Here is a 19,747-nt window from a genome sequence, read left to right on the forward strand (position 1 = left end):
CACTGCCTTTCTTGACATCAAATTGCACCTTTGATGGTCCACTGGCTTACTGGGTTGATGCGCCTGCTTTGTGAACAGATGTTCATGAGTTCGACTCCACGGAAAGTATTTTTAATTTACTTACTCATAAGCTTCTTATAGAGCCAATGGAAATTTGCATTGATTTTGGGCTTGAGATAGGGCAATTGTGAGAAATAGAATCTGTATTAATTGTTCATAAAGAACAAAATGTCATCATACGCTGTATAGATTGGCATTAACAATAACATAGTGAAACCAATGGATTTCTTTTTTAACTTACATATTAGTGATTAAATGTTCACTGCTCTGCTTGACAGCCCATTTCTCCTGTGATGGTCCAGTGGCTCTCTGGGTTAAAGTGTCTGACTTGTGAGCAAGTGTTCATGAGTTCAACTCCACAGAGAGTATTTTCATTCAGCTTCCTATAGAGCCAATGGAAATTTGCATTGATTTTGGGTTTGAGATAGTGGAATTGTGAGATATAGAATCTGTATTAATTGTTCATAAAGAACAAGATGTCATCATACACTGTACAGATTGGCATTAACAGTAACATAGAGAAACCAATGGATTTCTTTTTTAACTTACCTATTAGCGATTCAATGTTCACTGCTCTTCTTTACATCACATTTTCACGTGATGATCCAGTGGCTCTCTGGGTTAATGTGCCTGACTTGTCAACAAGTGTTCATGAGTTCACCTCCACGGAGAGTATTTTTCATTTAGCTTCCTATAGAGCCAATGGAAATTTGCATTGATTTTGGGCTTGAGATAGTGGAATTGTGAGATATAGAATCTGTATTAATTGTTCATAAAGAACAAGATGTCATCATACACTGTACAGATTGGCATTAACAGTAACATAGAGAAACCAATGGATTTCTTTTTTAACTTACCTATTAGCGATTCAATGTTCACTGCCCTTCTTGACATCAAATTGCACCTGTGATGGTCCACTGGCTTACTGAGTTGATGCGCCTCCTTTGTGAACAGATGTTCATGAGTTCGACTAAACTGAAAGTATTTTTAATTTACTTACTCAGAAGCTTCTTATAGTGCCAATGGAAATTTGGATTGATTTTGGGCTTGAGATAGTGCAATTGTGAGAAAAAGAATCTGTATTAATTGTTCATAAAGAACAAGATGTCATCATACACTGTACAGATTGGCATTAACAGTAACATAGAGAAACCAATGGATTTCTTTTTTAACTTACCTATTAGCGATTCAATGTTCACTGCCCTTCTTGACATCAAATTGCACCTGTGATGGTCCACTGGCTTATTGAGTTGATGCGCCTCCTTTGTGAACAGATGTTCATGAGTTCTACTAAACTGAAAGTATTTTTAATTTACTTACTCAGAAGCTTCTTATAGTGCCAATAGAAATTTGGATTGATTTTGGGCTTGAGATAGTGCAATTGTGAGAAAAAGAATCTGTATTAATTGTTCATAAAGAACAAGATGTCATCATACACTGTACACATTGGCATTAACAGTAACATAGAGAAACCAATGGATTTCTTTTTTAACTTACCTATTAGCGATTCAATGTTCACTGCCTTTCTTGACATCAAATTGCATCTTTGATGGTCCACTGGCTTACTGGGTTGATGCGCCTGCTTTGTGAACAGATGTTCATGAGTTTGACTCCACGGAAAGTATTTTTAATTTACTTACTCATAAGCTTCTTATAGAGCCAATGGAAATTTGCATTGATTTTGGGCTTGAGATAGGGCAATTGTGAGAAATAGAATCTGTATTAATTGTTCATAAAGAACAAGATGTCATCATACGCTGTATAGATTGGCATTAACAATGACATAGTGAAACCAATGGATTTCTTTTTTAACTTACATATTAACGATTAAATTTTCACTGCTCTGCTTGACAGCCCGTTTCTCCTGTGATGGTCCAGTGGCTCTCTGGGTTAAAGTGTCTGACTTGTGAGCAAGTGTTCATGAGTTCGACTCCACAGAGAGTATTTTCATTCAGCTTCCTATAGAGCCAATGGAAATTTGCATTGATTTTGGGCTTGAGATAGTGGAATTGTGAGATATAGAATCTGTATTAATTGTTCATAAAGAACAAGATGTCATCATACACTGTACAGATTGGCATTAACAGTAACATAGAGAAACCAATGGATTTCTTTTTTAACTTACCTATTAGCGATTCAATGTTCACTGCTCTTCTTTACATCACATTTTTACGTGATGGTGCAGTGGCTCTCTGGGTTAATGTGCATGACTTGTCAACAAGTGTTCATGAGTTCACCTCCACGGAGAGTATTTTTCATTTAGCTTCCTATAGAGCCAATGGAAATTTGCATTGATTTTGGGCTTGAGACAGTGGAATTGTGAGATATAGAATCTGTATTAATTGTTCATAAAGAACAAGATGTCATCATACACTGTACAGATTGGCATTAACAGTAACATAGAGAAACCAATGGATTTCTTTTTTAACTTACCTATTAGCGATTCAATGTTCACTGCCTTTCTTGACATCAAATTGCATCTTTGATGGTCCACTGGCTTACTGGGTTCATGCGCCTGCTTTGTGAACAGATGTTCATGAGTTCGACTCCACGGAAAGTATTTTTAATTTACTTACTCATAAGCTTCTTATAGAGCCAATGGAAATTTGCATTGATTTTGGGCTTGAGATAGGGCAATTGTGAGAAATAGAATCTGTATTAATTGTTCATAAAGAACAAGATGTCATCATACACTGTATAGATTGGCATTAACAATAACATAGTGAAACCAATGGATTTCTTTTTTAACTTACATATTAGCGATTAAATTTTCACTGCTCTGCTTGACAGCCCATTTCTCCTGTGATGGTCCAGTGGCTCTCTGGGTTAAAGTGTCTGACTTGTGAGCAAGTGTTCTTGAGCTTGACTCCACAGAGAGTATTTTTCATTTAGCTTCCTATAGAGCCAATGGAAATTTACATTGATTTTGGGCTTGAAATAGTGCAATTGTGAGATATAAAATCTGTATTAATTGTTCATAAAGATCAAGATGTCATCATACGTTGTATAGATTGGCATTAACAATAACATAGTGAAACCAATGGATCTCTTTTTTAACTTACCTATTAGCGATTCAATGTTCACTGCTCTTCTTGACATCGCATTGCTTCTGTGATGGTCCAGTGGCTTTCTGGGAAAATGTGCCTGACTTGTGAGCAAGTATTCATGAGTTTGACTCCACGGAGACTATTTTTCATTTGGCTTCCTATAGAGCCAATGCAAATTTGCATTGATTTTGGGCTTGAGATAGTGCAATTGTGAGATATAGAATCTGTATTAATTGTTCATAAAGAACAAGATGTCATCATACACTGTACAGATTGGCATTAACAGTAACATAGAGAAACCAATGGATTTCTTTTTTAACTTACCTATTAGCGATTCAATGTTCACTGCCTTTCTTGACATCAAATTGCACCTTTGATGGTCCACTGGCTTACTGGGTTGATGCGCCTGCTTTGTGAACAGATGTTCATGAGTTCGACTCCACGGAAAGTATTTTTAATTTACTTACTCATAAGCTTCTTATAGAGCCAATGGAAATTTGCATTGATTTTGGGCTTGAGATAGGGCAATTGTGAGAAATAGAATCTGTATTAATTGTTCATAAAGAACAAAATGTCATCATACGCTGTATAGATTGGCATTAACAATAACATAGTGAAACCAATGGATTTCTTTTTTAACTTACATATTAGTGATTAAATGTTCACTGCTCTGCTTGACAGCCCATTTCTCCTGTGATGGTCCAGTGGCTCTCTGGGTTAAAGTGTCTGACTTGTGAGCAAGTGTTCATGAGTTCGACTCCACAGAGAGTATTTTCATTCAGCTTCCTATAGAGCCAATGGAAATTTGCATTGATTTTGGGTTTGAGATAGTGGAATTGTGAGATATAGAATCTGTATTAATTGTTCATAAAGAACAAGATGTCATCATACACTGTACAGATTGGCATTAACAGTAACATAGAGAAACCAATGGATTTCTTTTTTAACTTACCTATTAGCGATTCAATGTTCACTGCTCTTCTTTACATCACATTTTCACGTGATGATCCAGTGGCTCTCTGGGTTAATGTGCCTGACTTGTCAACAAGTGTTCATGAGTTCACCTCCACGGAGAGTATTTTTCATTTAGCTTCCTATAGAGCCAATGGAAATTTGCATTGATTTTGGGCTTGAGATAGTGGAATTGTGAGATATAGAATCTGTATTAATTGTTCATAAAGAACAAGATGTCATCATACACTGTACAGATTGGCATTAACAGTAACATAGAGAAACCAATGGATTTCTTTTTTAACTTACCTATTAGCGATTCAATGTTCACTGCCCTTCTTGACATCAAATTGCACCTGTGATGGTCCACTGGCTTACTGAGTTGATGCGCCTCCTTTGTGAACAGATGTTCATGAGTTCGACTAAACTGAAAGTATTTTTAATTTACTTACTCAGAAGCTTCTTATAGTGCCAATGGAAATTTGGATTGATTTTGGGCTTGAGATAGTGCAATTGTGAGAAAAAGAATCTGTATTAATTGTTCATAAAGAACAAGATGTCATCATACACTGTACAGATTGGCATTAACAGTAACATAGAGAAACCAATGGATTTCTTTTTTAACTTACCTATTAGCGATTCAATGTTCACTGCCCTTCTTGACATCAAATTGCACCTGTGATGGTCCACTGGCTTATTGAGTTGATGCGCCTCCTTTGTGAACAGATGTTCATGAGTTCTACTAAACTGAAAGTATTTTTAATTTACTTACTCAGAAGCTTCTTATAGTGCCAATAGAAATTTGGATTGATTTTGGGCTTGAGATAGTGCAATTGTGAGAAAAAGAATCTGTATTAATTGTTCATAAAGAACAAGATGTCATCATACACTGTACACATTGGCATTAACAGTAACATAGAGAAACCAATGGATTTCTTTTTTAACTTACCTATTAGCGATTCAATGTTCACTGCCTTTCTTGACATCAAATTGCATCTTTGATGGTCCACTGGCTTACTGGGTTGATGCGCCTGCTTTGTGAACAGATGTTCATGAGTTTGACTCCACGGAAAGTATTTTTAATTTACTTACTCATAAGCTTCTTATAGAGCCAATGGAAATTTGCATTGATTTTGGGCTTGAGATAGGGCAATTGTGAGAAATAGAATCTGTATTAATTGTTCATAAAGAACAAGATGTCATCATACGCTGTATAGATTGGCATTAACAATGACATAGTGAAACCAATGGATTTCTTTTTTAACTTACATATTAACGATTAAATTTTCACTGCTCTGCTTGACAGCCCGTTTCTCCTGTGATGGTCCAGTGGCTCTCTGGGTTAAAGTGTCTGACTTGTGAGCAAGTGTTCATGAGTTCGACTCCACAGAGAGTATTTTCATTCAGCTTCCTATAGAGCCAATGGAAATTTGCATTGATTTTGGGCTTGAGATAGTGGAATTGTGAGATATAGAATCTGTATTAATTGTTCATAAAGAACAAGATGTCATCATACACTGTACAGATTGGCATTAACAGTAACATAGAGAAACCAATGGATTTCTTTTTTAACTTACCTATTAGCGATTCAATGTTCACTGCTCTTCTTTACATCACATTTTTACGTGATGGTGCAGTGGCTCTCTGGGTTAATGTGCCTGACTTGTCAACAAGTGTTCATGAGTTCACCTCCACGGAGAGTATTTTTCATTTGCATTGATTTTGGGCTTGAGACAGTGGAATTGTGAGATATAGAATCTGTATTAATTGTTCATAAAGAACAAGATGTCATCATACACTGTACAGATTGGCATTAACAGTAACATAGAGAAACCAATGGATTTCTTTTTTAACTTACCTATTAGCGATTCAATGTTCACTGCCTTTCTTGACATCAAATTGCATCTTTGATGGTCCACTGGCTTACTGGGTTCATGCGCCTGCTTTGTGAACAGATGTTCATGAGTTCGACTCCACGGAAAGTATTTTTAATTTACTTACTCATATGCTTCTTATAGAGCCAATGGAAATTTGCATTGATTTTGGGCTTGAGATAGGGCAATTGTGAGAAATAGAATCTGTATTAATTGTTCATAAAGAACAAGATGTCATCATACACTGTATAGATTGGCATTAACAATAACATAGTGAAACCAATGGATTTCTTTTTTAACTTACATATTAGCGATTAAATTTTCACTGCTCTGCTTGACAGCCCATTTCTCCTGTGATGGTCCAGTGGCTCTCTGGGTTAAAGTGTCTGACTTGTGAGCAAGTGTTCTTGAGCTTGACTCCACAGAGAGTATTTTTCATTTAGCTTCCTATAGAGCCAATGGAAATTTACATTGATTTTGGGCTTGAAATAGTGCAATTGTGAGATATAAAATCTGTATTAATTGTTCATAAAGATCAAGATGTCATCATACGTTGTATAGATTGGCATTAACAATAACATAGTGAAACCAATGGATTTCTTTTTTAACTTACCTATTAGCGATTCAATGTTCACTGCTCTTCTTTACATCACATTTTTACGTGATGGTGCAGTGGCTCTCTGGGTTAATGTGCCTGACTTGTCAACAAGTGTTCATGAGTTCACCTCCACGGAGAATATTTTTCATTTAGCTTCCTATAGAGTCAATGGAAATTTGCATTGATTTTGGGCTTGAGATAGTGCAATTGTGAGAAAAAGAATCTGTATTAATTGTTCATAAAGAACAAGATGTCATCATACGCTGTATAGATTGGCATTAACAATAACATAGTGAAACCAATGGATTTCATTTTTTACTTACCTATTAGCGATTCAATGTTCACTGCCCTTCTTGACATCAAATTGCACCTGTGATGGTCCACTGGCTTTCTGGTTTGATGCGCCTCCTTTGTGAACAGATGTTCATGAGTTCAACTCCACGGAAAGAATTTTTCAATTACTTACTCATAAGCTTCTTATAGAGCCAATGAAAATTTGCATTGATTTTGGACTTGAGATAGTGCAATTGTGAGAAATAGAATCTGTATTAATTGTTCATAAAGAACAAGATGTCATCATACGCTGTATAGATTGGCATTAACAATAACATAGTGAAACCAATGGATTTATTTTTTAAATTACCTATTATCAATTCAATGTTCACTACTCTTCTTGACATCGCATTGCTACTGAGATGGTCCAGTGGCTTTCTGGGTTAGTGCGCCTGACTTGTGAGCAAGTATTCATGAGTTTGACTCCACGAAGACTATTTTTCATTTGGCTTCCTATAGAGCTAATGCAAATTTGCATTGATTTTGGGCTTGAGATAGTGCAATTGTGAGATATAAAATCTGTATTAATTGTTCATAAAGATCAAGATGTCATCATACGTTGTATAGATTGGCATTAACAATAACATAGTGAAACCAATGGATCTCTTTTTTAACTTACCTATTAGCGATTCAATGTTCACTGCTCTTCTTGACATCACATTGCTTCTGTGATGGTCCAGTGGCTTTCTGGGAAAATGCGCCTGACTTGTGAGCAAGTATTCATGAGTTTGACTCCACGGAGACTATTTTTCATTTGGCTTCCTATAGAGCCAATGCAAATTTGCATTGATTTTGGGCTTGAGATAGTGCAATTGTGAGATATAGAATCTGTATTAATTGTTCATAAAGAACAAGATGTCATCATACACTGTACAGATTGGCATTAACAGTAACATAGAGAAACCAATGGATTTCTTTTTTAACTTACCTATTAGCGATTCAATGTTCACTGCCTTTCTTGACATCAAATTGCACCTTTGATGGTCCACTGGCTTACTGGGTTGATGCTCCTGCTTTGTGAACAGATGTTCATGAGTTCAACTCCACGGAAAGTATTTTTAATTTACTTACTCATAAGCTTCTTATAGAGCCAATGGAAATTTGCATTGATTTTGGGCTTGAGATAGGGCAATTGTGAGAAATAGAATCTGTATTAATTGTTCATAAAGAACAAAATGTCATCATACGCTGTATAGATTGGCATTAACAATAACATAGTGAAACCAATGGATTTCTTTTTTAACTTACATATTAGTGATTAAATGTTCACTGCTCTGCTTGACAGCCCATTTCTCCTGTGATGGTCCAGTGGCTCTCTGGGTTAAAGTGTCTGACTTGTGAGCAACTGTTCATGAGTTCGACTCCACAGAGAGTATTTTCATTCAGCTTCCTATAGAGCCAATGGAAATTTGCATTGATTTTGGGTTTGAGATAGTGGAATTGTGAGATATAGAATCTGTATTAATTGTTCATAAAGAACAAGATGTCATCATACACTGTACAGATTGGCATTAACAGTAACATAGAGAAACCAATGGATTTCTTTTTTAACTTACCTATTAGCGATTCAATGTTCACTGCTCTTCTTTACATCACATTTTCACGTGATGGTCCAGTGGCTCTCTGGGTTAATGTGCCTGACTTGTCAACAAGTGTTCATGAGTTCACCTCCACGGAGAGTATTTTTCATTTAGCTTCCTATAGAGCCAATGGAAATTTGCATTGATTTTGGGCTTGAGATAGTGCAATTGTGAGATATAGAATCTGTATTAATTGTTCATAAAGAACAAGATGTCATCATACACTGTACAGATTGGCATTAACAGTAACATAGAGAAACCAATGGATTTCTTTTTTAACTTACCTATTAGCGATTCAATGTTCACTGCCTTTCTTGACATCAAATTGCACCTTTGATGGTCCACTGGCTTACTGGGTTGATGCTCCTGCTTTGTGAACAGATGTTCATGAGTTCGACTCCACGGAAAGTATTTTTAATTTACTTACTCATAAGCTTCTTATAGAGCCAATGGAAATTTGCATTGATTTTGGGCTTGAGATAGGGCAATTGTGAGAAATAGAATCTGTATTAATTGTTCATAAAGAACAAAATGTCATCATACGCTGTATAGATTGGCATTAACAATAACATAGTGAAACCAATGGATTTCTTTTTTAAATTACATATTAGTGATTAAATGTTCACTGCTCTGCTTGACAGCCCATTTCTCCTGTGATGGTCCAGTGGCTCTCTGGGTTAAAGTGTCTGACTTGTGAGCAACTGTTCATGAGTTCGACTCCACAGAGAGTATTTTCATTCAGCTTCCTATAGAGCCAATGGAAATTTGCATTGATTTTGGGTTTGAGATAGTGGAATTGTGAGATATAGAATCTGTATTAATTGTTCATAAAGAACAAGATGTCATCATACACTGTACAGATTGGCATTAACAGTAACATAGAGAAACCAATGGATTTCTTTTTTAACTTACCTATTAGCGATTCAATGTTCACTGCTCTTCTTTACATCACATTTTCACGTGATGGTGCAGTGGCTCTCTGGGTTAATGTGCCTGACTTGTCAACAAGTGTTCATGAGTTGACCTCCACGGAGAGTATTTTTCATTTGCATTGATTTTGGGCTTGAGACAGTGGAATTGTGAGATATAGAATCTGTATTAATTGTTCATAAAGAACAAGATGTCATCATACACTGTACAGATTGGCATTAACAGTAACATAGAGAAACCAATGGATTTCTTTTTTAACTTACCTATTAGCGATTCAATGTTCACTGCCCTTCTTGACATCAAATTGCACCTGTGATGGTCCACTGGCTTATTGAGTTGATGCGCCTCCTTTGTGAACAGATGTTCATGAGTTCTACTAAACTGAAAGTATTTTTAATTTACTTACTCGGAAGCTTCTTATAGTGCCAATAGAAATTTGGATTGATTTTGGGCTTGAGATAGTGCAATTGTGAGAAAAAGAATCTGTATTAATTGTTCATAAAGAACAAGATGTCATCATACACTGTACACATTGGCATTAACAGTAACATAGAGAAACCAATGGATTTCTTTTTTAACTTACCTATTAGCGATTCAATGTTCACTGCCTTTCTTGACATCAAATTGCATCTTTGATGGTCCACTGGCTTACTGGGTTGATGCGCCTGCTTTGTGAACAGATGTTCATGAGTTTGACTCCACGGAAAGTATTTTTAATTTACTTACTCATAAGCTTCTTATAGAGCCAATGGAAATTTGCATTGATTTTGGGCTTGAGATAGGGCAATTGTGAGAAATAGAATCTGTATTAATTGTTCATAAAGAACAAGATGTCATCATACGCTGTATAGATTGGCATTAACAATGACATAGTGAAACCAATGGATTTCTTTTTTAACTTACATATTAACGATTAAATTTTCACTGCTCTGCTTGACAGCCCGTTTCTCCTGTGATGGTCCAGTGGCTCTCTGGGTTAAAGTGTCTGACTTGTGAGCAAGTGTTCATGAGTTCGACTCCACAGAGAGTATTTTCATTCAGCTTCCTATAGAGCCAATGGAAATTTGCATTGATTTTGGGCTTGAGATAGTGGAATTGTGAGATATAGAATCTGTATTAATTGTTCATAAAGAACAAGATGTCATCATACACTGTACAGATTGGCATTAACAGTAACATAGAGAAACCAATGGATTTCTTTTTTAACTTACCTATTAGCGATTCAATGTTCACTGCTCTTCTTTACATCACATTTTTACGTGATGGTGCAGTGGCTCTCTGGGTTAATGTGCCTGACTTGTCAACAAGTGTTCATGAGTTCACCTCCACGGAGAGTATTTTTCATTTGCATTGATTTTGGGCTTGAGACAGTGGAATTGTGAGATATAGAATCTGTATTAATTGTTCATAAAGAACAAGATGTCATCATACACTGTACAGATTGGCATTAACAGTAACATAGAGAAACCAATGGATTTCTTTTTTAACTTACCTATTAGCGATTCAATGTTCACTGCCTTTCTTGACATCAAATTGCATCTTTGATGGTCCACTGGCTTACTGGGTTCATGCGCCTGCTTTGTGAACAGATGTTCATGAGTTCGACTCCACGGAAAGTATTTTTAATTTACTTACTCATATGCTTCTTATAGAGCCAATGGAAATTTGCATTGATTTTGGGCTTGAGATAGGGCAATTGTGAGAAATAGAATCTGTATTAATTGTTCATAAAGAACAAGATGTCATCATACACTGTATAGATTGGCATTAACAATAACATAGTGAAACCAATGGATTTCTTTTTTAACTTACATATTAGCGATTAAATTTTCACTGCTCTGCTTGACAGCCCATTTCTCCTGTGATGGTCCAGTGGCTCTCTGGGTTAAAGTGTCTGACTTGTGAGCAAGTGTTCTTGAGCTTGACTCCACAGAGAGTATTTTTCATTTAGCTTCCTATAGAGCCAATGGAAATTTACATTGATTTTGGGCTTGAAATAGTGCAATTGTGAGATATAAAATCTGTATTAATTGTTCATAAAGATCAAGATGTCATCATACGTTGTATAGATTGGCATTAACAATAACATAGTGAAACCAATGGATTTCTTTTTTAACTTACCTATTAGCGATTCAATGTTCACTGCTCTTCTTTACATCACATTTTTACGTGATGGTGCAGTGGCTCTCTGGGTTAATGTGCCTGACTTGTCAACAAGTGTTCATGAGTTCACCTCCACGGAGAATATTTTTCATTTAGCTTCCTATAGAGTCAATGGAAATTTGCATTGATTTTGGGCTTGAGATAGTGCAATTGTGAGAAAAAGAATCTGTATTAATTGTTCATAAAGAACAAGATGTCATCATACGCTGTATAGATTGGCATTAACAATAACATAGTGAAACCAATGGATTTCATTTTTTACTTACCTATTAGCGATTCAATGTTCACTGCCCTTCTTGACATCAAATTGCACCTGTGATGGTCCACTGGCTTTCTGGTTTGATGCGCCTCCTTTGTGAACAGATGTTCATGAGTTCAACTCCACGGAAAGAATTTTTCAATTACTTACTCATAAGCTTCTTATAGAGCCAATGAAAATTTGCATTGATTTTGGACTTGAGATAGTGCAATTGTGAGAAATAGAATCTGTATTAATTGTTCATAAAGAACAAGATGTCATCATACGCTGTATAGATTGGCATTAACAATAACATAGTGAAACCAATGGATTTATTTTTTAAATTACCTATTATCAATTCAATGTTCACTACTCTTCTTGACATCGCATTGCTACTGAGATGGTCCAGTGGCTTTCTGGGTTAGTGCGCCTGACTTGTGAGCAAGTATTCATGAGTTTGACTCCACGAAGACTATTTTTCATTTGGCTTCCTATAGAGCTAATGCAAATTTGCATTGATTTTGGGCTTGAGATAGTGCAATTGTGAGATATAAAATCTGTATTAATTGTTCATAAAGATCAAGATGTCATCATACGTTGTATAGATTGGCATTAACAATAACATAGTGAAACCAATGGATCTCTTTTTTAACTTACCTATTAGCGATTCAATGTTCACTGCTCTTCTTGACATCACATTGCTTCTGTGATGGTCCAGTGGCTTTCTGGGAAAATGCGCCTGACTTGTGAGCAAGTATTCATGAGTTTGACTCCACGGAGACTATTTTTCATTTGGCTTCCTATAGAGCCAATGCAAATTTGCATTGATTTTGGGCTTGAGATAGTGCAATTGTGAGATATAGAATCTGTATTAATTGTTCATAAAGAACAAGATGTCATCATACACTGTACAGATTGGCATTAACAGTAACATAGAGAAACCAATGGATTTCTTTTTTAACTTACCTATTAGCGATTCAATGTTCACTGCCTTTCTTGACATCAAATTGCACCTTTGATGGTCCACTGGCTTACTGGGTTGATGCTCCTGCTTTGTGAACAGATGTTCATGAGTTCGACTCCACGGAAAGTATTTTTAATTTACTTACTCATAAGCTTCTTATAGAGCCAATGGAAATTTGCATTGATTTTGGGCTTGAGATAGGGCAATTGTGAGAAATAGAATCTGTATTAATTGTTCATAAAGAACAAAATGTCATCATACGCTGTATAGATTGGCATTAACAATAACATAGTGAAACCAATGGATTTCTTTTTTAACTTACATATTAGTGATTAAATGTTCACTGCTCTGCTTGACAGCCCATTTCTCCCGTGATGGTCCAGTGGCTCTCTGGGTTAAAGTGTCTGACTTGTGAGCAACTGTTCATGAGTTCGACTCCACAGAGAGTATTTTCATTCAGCTTCCTATAGAGCCAATGGAAATTTGCATTGATTTTGGGTTTGAGATAGTGGAATTGTGAGATATAGAATCTGTATTAATTGTTCATAAAGAACAAGATGTCATCATACACTGTACAGATTGGCATTAACAGTAACATAGAGAAACCAATGGATTTCTTTTTTAACTTACCTATTAGCGATTCAATGTTCACTGCTCTTCTTTACATCACATTTTCACGTGATGGTCCAGTGGCTCTCTGGGTTAATGTGCCTGACTTGTCAACAAGTGTTCATGAGTTCACCTCCACGGAGAGTATTTTTCATTTAGCTTCCTATAGAGCCAATGGAAATTTGCATTGATTTTGGGCTTGAGATAGTGCAATTGTGAGATATAGAATCTGTATTAATTGTTCATAAAGAACAAGATGTCATCATACACTGTACAGATTGGCATTAACAGTAACATAGAGAAACCAATGGATTTCTTTTTTAACTTACCTATTAGCGATTCAATGTTCACTGCCTTTCTTGACATCAAATTGCACCTTTGATGGTCCACTGGCTTACTGGGTTGATGCTCCTGCTTTGTGAACAGATGTTCATGAGTTCGACTCCACGGAAAGTATTTTTAATTTACTTACTCATAAGCTTCTTATAGAGCCAATGGAAATTTGCATTGATTTTGGGCTTGAGATAGGGCAATTGTGAGAAATAGAATCTGTATTAATTGTTCATAAAGAACAAAATGTCATCATACGCTGTATAGATTGGCATTAACAATAACATAGTGAAACCAATGGATTTCTTTTTTAAATTACATATTAGTGATTAAATGTTCACTGCTCTGCTTGACAGCCCATTTCTCCTGTGATGGTCCAGTGGCTCTCTGGGTTAAAGTGTCTGACTTGTGAGCAACTGTTCATGAGTTCGACTCCACAGAGAGTATTTTCATTCAGCTTCCTATAGAGCCAATGGAAATTTGCATTGATTTTGGGTTTGAGATAGTGGAATTGTGAGATATAGAATCTGTATTAATTGTTCATAAAGAACAAGATGTCATCATACACTGTACAGATTGGCATTAACAGTAACATAGAGAAACCAATGGATTTCTTTTTTAACTTACCTATTAGCGATTCAATGTTCACTGCTCTTCTTTACATCACATTTTCACGTGATGGTGCAGTGGCTCTCTGGGTTAATGTGCCTGACTTGTCAACAAGTGTTCATGAGTTCACCTCCACGGAGAGTATTTTTCATTTGCATTGATTTTGGGCTTGAGACAGTGGAATTGTGAGATATAGAATCTGTATTAATTGTTCATAAAGAACAAGATGTCATCATACACTGTACAGATTGGCATTAACAGTAACATAGAGAAACCAATGGATTTCTTTTTTAACTTACCTATTAGCGATTCAATGTTCACTGCCTTTCTTGACATCAAATTGCATCTTTGATGGTCCACTGGCTTACTGGGTTCATGCGCCTGCTTTGTGAACAGATGTTCATGAGTTCGACTCCACGGAAAGTATTTTTAATTTACTTACTCATAAGCTTCTTATAGAGCCAATGGAAATTTGCATTGATTTTGGGCTTGAGATAGGGCAATTGTGAGAAATAGAATCTGTATTAATTGTTCATAAAGAACAAGATGTCATCATACACTGTATAGATTGGCATTAACAATAACATAGTGAAACCAATGGATTTCTTTTTTAACTTACATATTAGCGATTAAATTTTCACTGCTCTGCTTGACAGCCCATTTCTCCTGTGATGGTCCAGTGGCTCTCTGGGTTAAAGTGTCTGACTTGTCAGCAAGTGTTCTTGAGCTTGACTCCACAGAGAGTATTTTTCATTTAGCTTCCTATAGAGCCAATGGAAATTTACATTGATTTTGGGCTTGAAATAGTGCAATTGTGAGATATAAAATTTGTATTAATTGTTCATAAAGATCAAGATGTCATCATACGTTGTATAGATTGGCATTAACAATAACATAGTGAAACCAATGGATTTCTTTTTTAACTTACCTATTAGCGATTCAATGTTCACTGCTCTTCTTTACATCACATTTTTACGTGATGGTGCAGTGGCTCTCTGGGTTAATGTGCCTGACTTGTCAACAAGTGTTCATGAGTTCACCTCCACGGAGAATATTTTTCATTTAGCTTTCTATAGAGTCAATGGAAATTTGCATTGATTTTGGGCTTGAGATAGTGCAATTGTGAGAAAAAGAATCTGTATTAATTGTTCATAAAGAACAAGATGTCATCATACGCTGTATAGATTGGCATTAACAATAACATAGTGAAACCAATGGATTTCATTTTTTACTTACCTATTAGCGATTCAATGTTCACTGCCCTTCTTGACATCAAATTGCACCTGTGATGGTCCACTGGCTTTCTGGTTTGATGCGCCTCCTTTGTGAACAGATGTTTATGAGTTCAACTCCACGGAAAGAATTTTTCAATTACTTACTCATAAGCTTCTTATAGAGCCAATGAAAATTTGCATTGATTTTGGACTTGAGATAGTGCAATTGTGAGAAATAGAATCTGTATTAATTGTTCATAAAGAACAAGATGTCATCATACGCTGTATAGATTGGCATTAACAATAACATAGTGAAACCAATGGATTTATTTTTTAAATTACCTATTATCAATTCAATGTTCACTACTCTTCTTGACATCGCATTGCTACTGAGATGGTCCAGTGGCTTTCTGGGTTAATGCGCCTGACTTGTGAGCAAGTATTCATGAGTTTGACTCCACGAAGACTATTTTTCATTTGGCTTCCTATAGAGCTAATGCAAATTTGCATTGATTTTGGGCTTGAGATAGTGCAATTGTGAGATATAAAATCTGTATTAATTGTTTATAAAGATCAAGATGTCATCATACGTTGTATAGATTGGCATTAACAATAACATAGTGAAACCAATGGATCTCTTTTTTAACTTACCTATTAGCGATTCAATGTTCACTGCTCTTCTTGACGTCGCATTGCTTCTGTGATGGTCCAGTGGCTTTCTGGGAAAATGCGCCTGACTTGTGAGCAAGTATTCATGAGTTTGACTCCACGGAGACTATTTTTCATTTGGCTTCCTATAGAGCCAATGCAAATTTGCATTGATTTTCGGCTTGAGATAGTGCAATTGTGAGATATAGAATCTGTATTAATTGTTCATAAAGAACAAGATGTCATCATACACTGTACAGATTGGCATTAACAGTAACATAGAGAAACCAATGGATTTCTTTTTTAACTTACCTATTAGCGATTCAATGTTCACTGCCTTTCTTGACATCAAATTGCACCTTTGATGGTCCACTGGCTTACTGGGTTGATGCTCCTGCTTTGTGAACAGATGTTCATGAGTTCGACTCCACGGAAAGTATTTTTAATTTACTTACTCATAAGCTTCTTATAGAGCCAATGGAAATTTGCATTGATTTTGGGCTTGAGATAGGGCAATTGTGAGAAATAGAATCTGTATTAATTGTTCATAAAGAACAAAATGTCATCATACGCTGTATAGATTGGCATTAACAATAACATAGTGAAACTAATGGATTTCTTTTTTAACTTACATATTAGTGATTAAATGTTCACTGCTCTGCTTGACAGCCCATTTCTCCTGTGATGGTCCAGTGGCTCTCTGGGTTAAAGTGTCTGACTTGTGAGCAACTGTTCATGAGTTCGACTCCACAGAGAGTATTTTCATTCAGCTTCCTATAGAGCCAATGGAAATTTGCATTGATTTTGGGTTTGAGATAGTGGAATTGTGAGATATAGAATCTGTATTAATTGTTCATAAAGAACAAGATGTCATCATACACTGTACAGATTGGCATTAACAGTAACATAGAGAAACCAATGGATTTCTTTTTTAACTTACCTATTAGCGATTCAATGTTCACTGCTCTTCTTTACATCACATTTTTACGTGATGGTCCAGTGGCTCTCTGGGTTAATGTGCCTGACTTGTCAACAAGTGTTCATGAGTTAACCTCCACGGAGAGTATTTTTCATTTAGCTTCCTATAGAGCCAATGGAAATTTGCATTGATTTTGGGCTTGAGATAGTGGAATTGTGAGATATAGAATCTGTATTAATTGTTCATAAAGAACAAGATGTCATCATACACTGTACAGATTGGCATTAACAGTAACATAGAGAAACCAATGGATTTCTTTTTTAACTTACCTATTAGCGATTCAATGTTCACTGCCCTTCTTGACATCAAATTGCACCTGTGATGGTCCACTGGCTTACTGAGTTGATGCGCCTCCTTTTTGAACAGATGTTTATGAGTTCAACTAAACTGAAAGTATTTTTAATTTACTTACTCAGAAGCTTCTTATAGTGCCAATGGAAATTTGCATTGATTTTGGACTTGAGATAGTGCAATTGTGAGATATAAAATCTGTATTAATTGTTCATAAAGATCAAGATGTCATGATACGTTGTATAGATTGGCATTAACAATAACATAGTGAAACCAATGGATTTCTTTTTTAACTTACCTATTAGCGATTCAATGTTCACTGCCTTTCTTGACATCAAATTGCATCTTTGATGGTTCACTGGCTTACTGGGTTGATGCGCCTGCTTTGTGAACAGATGTTCATGAGTTCGACTCCACGGAAAGTATTTTTAATTTACTTACTCATAAGCTTCTTATAGAGCCAATGGAAATTTGCATTGATTTTGGGCTTGAGATAGGGCAATTGTGAGAAATAGAATCTGTATTAATTGTTCATAAAGAACAAAATGTCATCATACGCTGTATAGATTGGCATTAACAATAACATAGTGAAACCAATGGATTTCTTTTTTAACTTACATATTAGCGATTAAATGTTCACTGCTCTGCTTGACAGCCCATTTCTCCTGTGATGGTCCAGTGGCTCTCTGGGTTAAAGTGTCTGACTTGTGAGCATGAGTTCGACTCCACAGAGAGTATTTTCATTCAGCTTCCCATAGAGCCAATGGAAATTTGCATTGATTTTGGGCTTGAGATAGTGGAATTGTGAGATATAGAATCTTTATTAATTGTTCATAAAGAACAAGATGTCATCATACACTGTACAGATTGGCATTAACAGTAACATAGAGAAACCAATGGATTTCTTTTTTAACTTACCTATTAGCGATTCAATGTTCACTGCTCTTCTTTACAACACATTTTTACGTGATGGTCCAGTGGCTCTCTGGGTTAATGTGCCTGACTTGTCAACAAGTGTTTATGAGTTCACCTCCACGGAGAGCATTTTTCATTTAGCTTCCTATAGAGCCAATGGAAATTTGCATTAATTTTGGGCTTGAGATAGTGGAATTGTGAGATATAGAATCTGTATTAATTGTTCATAAAGAACAAGATGTCATCATACACTGTACAGATTGGCATTAACAGTAACATAGAGAAACCAATGGATTTCTTTTTTAACTTACCTATTAGCGATTCAATGTTCACTGCCCTTCTTGACATCAAATTGCACCTGTGATGGTCCACTGGCTTACTGAGTTGATGCGCCTCCTTTGTGTACAGATGTTCATGAGTTCGACTAAACTGAAAGTATTTTTAATTTACTTACTCATAAGCTTCTTATAGAGCCAATGGAAATTTGCATTGATTTTGGGCTTGAGATAGGGCAATTGTGAGAAATAGAATCTGTATTAATTGTTCATAAAGAACAAGATGTCATCATACGCTGTATAGATTGGCATTAACAATAACATAGTGAAACCAATGGATTTCTTTTTTAACTTACATATTAGCGATTAAATGTTCACTGCTCTGCTTGACAGCCCATTTCTCCTGTGATGGTCCAGTGGCTCTTTGGGTTAAAGTGTCTGACTTGTGAGCAAGTGTTCATGAGTTTGACTTCACAGAGAGTATTTTCATTCAGCTTCCTATAGAGCCAATGGAAATTTGCATTGATTTTGGGCTTGAGATAGTGGAATTGTGAGATATAGAATCTGTATTAATTGTTCATAAAGAACAAGATGTCATCATACGCTGTATAGATTGGCATTAACAATAACATAGTGAAACCAATGGATTTCTTTTTTAAATTACCTATTATCAATTCAATGTTCACTGCTCTTCTTGACATCGCATTGCTTCTGTGATGGTCCAGTGGCTTTCAGGGTTAATGCGCCTGACTTGTGAGCAAGTATTCATGAGTTTGACTCCATGGAGACTATTTTTCATTTGGCTTCCTATAGAGCCAATGCAAATTTGCATTGATTTTGGGCTTGAGATAGTGCAATTGTGAGATATAGAATCTGTATTAATTGTTCATAAAGAACAACATGTCATCATACCCTGTCCAGATTGGCATTAACAGTAACATAGAGAAACCAATGGATTTCTTTTTTAACTTACCTATTAGCGATTCAATGTTCACTGCCCTTCTTGACATCAAATTGCACCTGTGATGGTCCACTGGCTTACTGAGTTGATGCGCCTGCTTTGAGAACAGATGATCATGAGTTTGACTAAACTGAAAGTATTTTTAATTTACTTACTCAGAAGCTTCTTATAGTGCCAA

Source organism: Phyllobates terribilis, unplaced genomic scaffold (genome assembly GCF_046119375.1).
Source record: "Phyllobates terribilis strain yellow unplaced genomic scaffold, ASM4611937v1 Scaffold_4__5_contigs__length_816908805, whole genome shotgun sequence".
In the NCBI taxonomy this organism is placed as follows: domain Eukaryota; kingdom Metazoa; phylum Chordata; class Amphibia; order Anura; family Dendrobatidae; genus Phyllobates; species Phyllobates terribilis.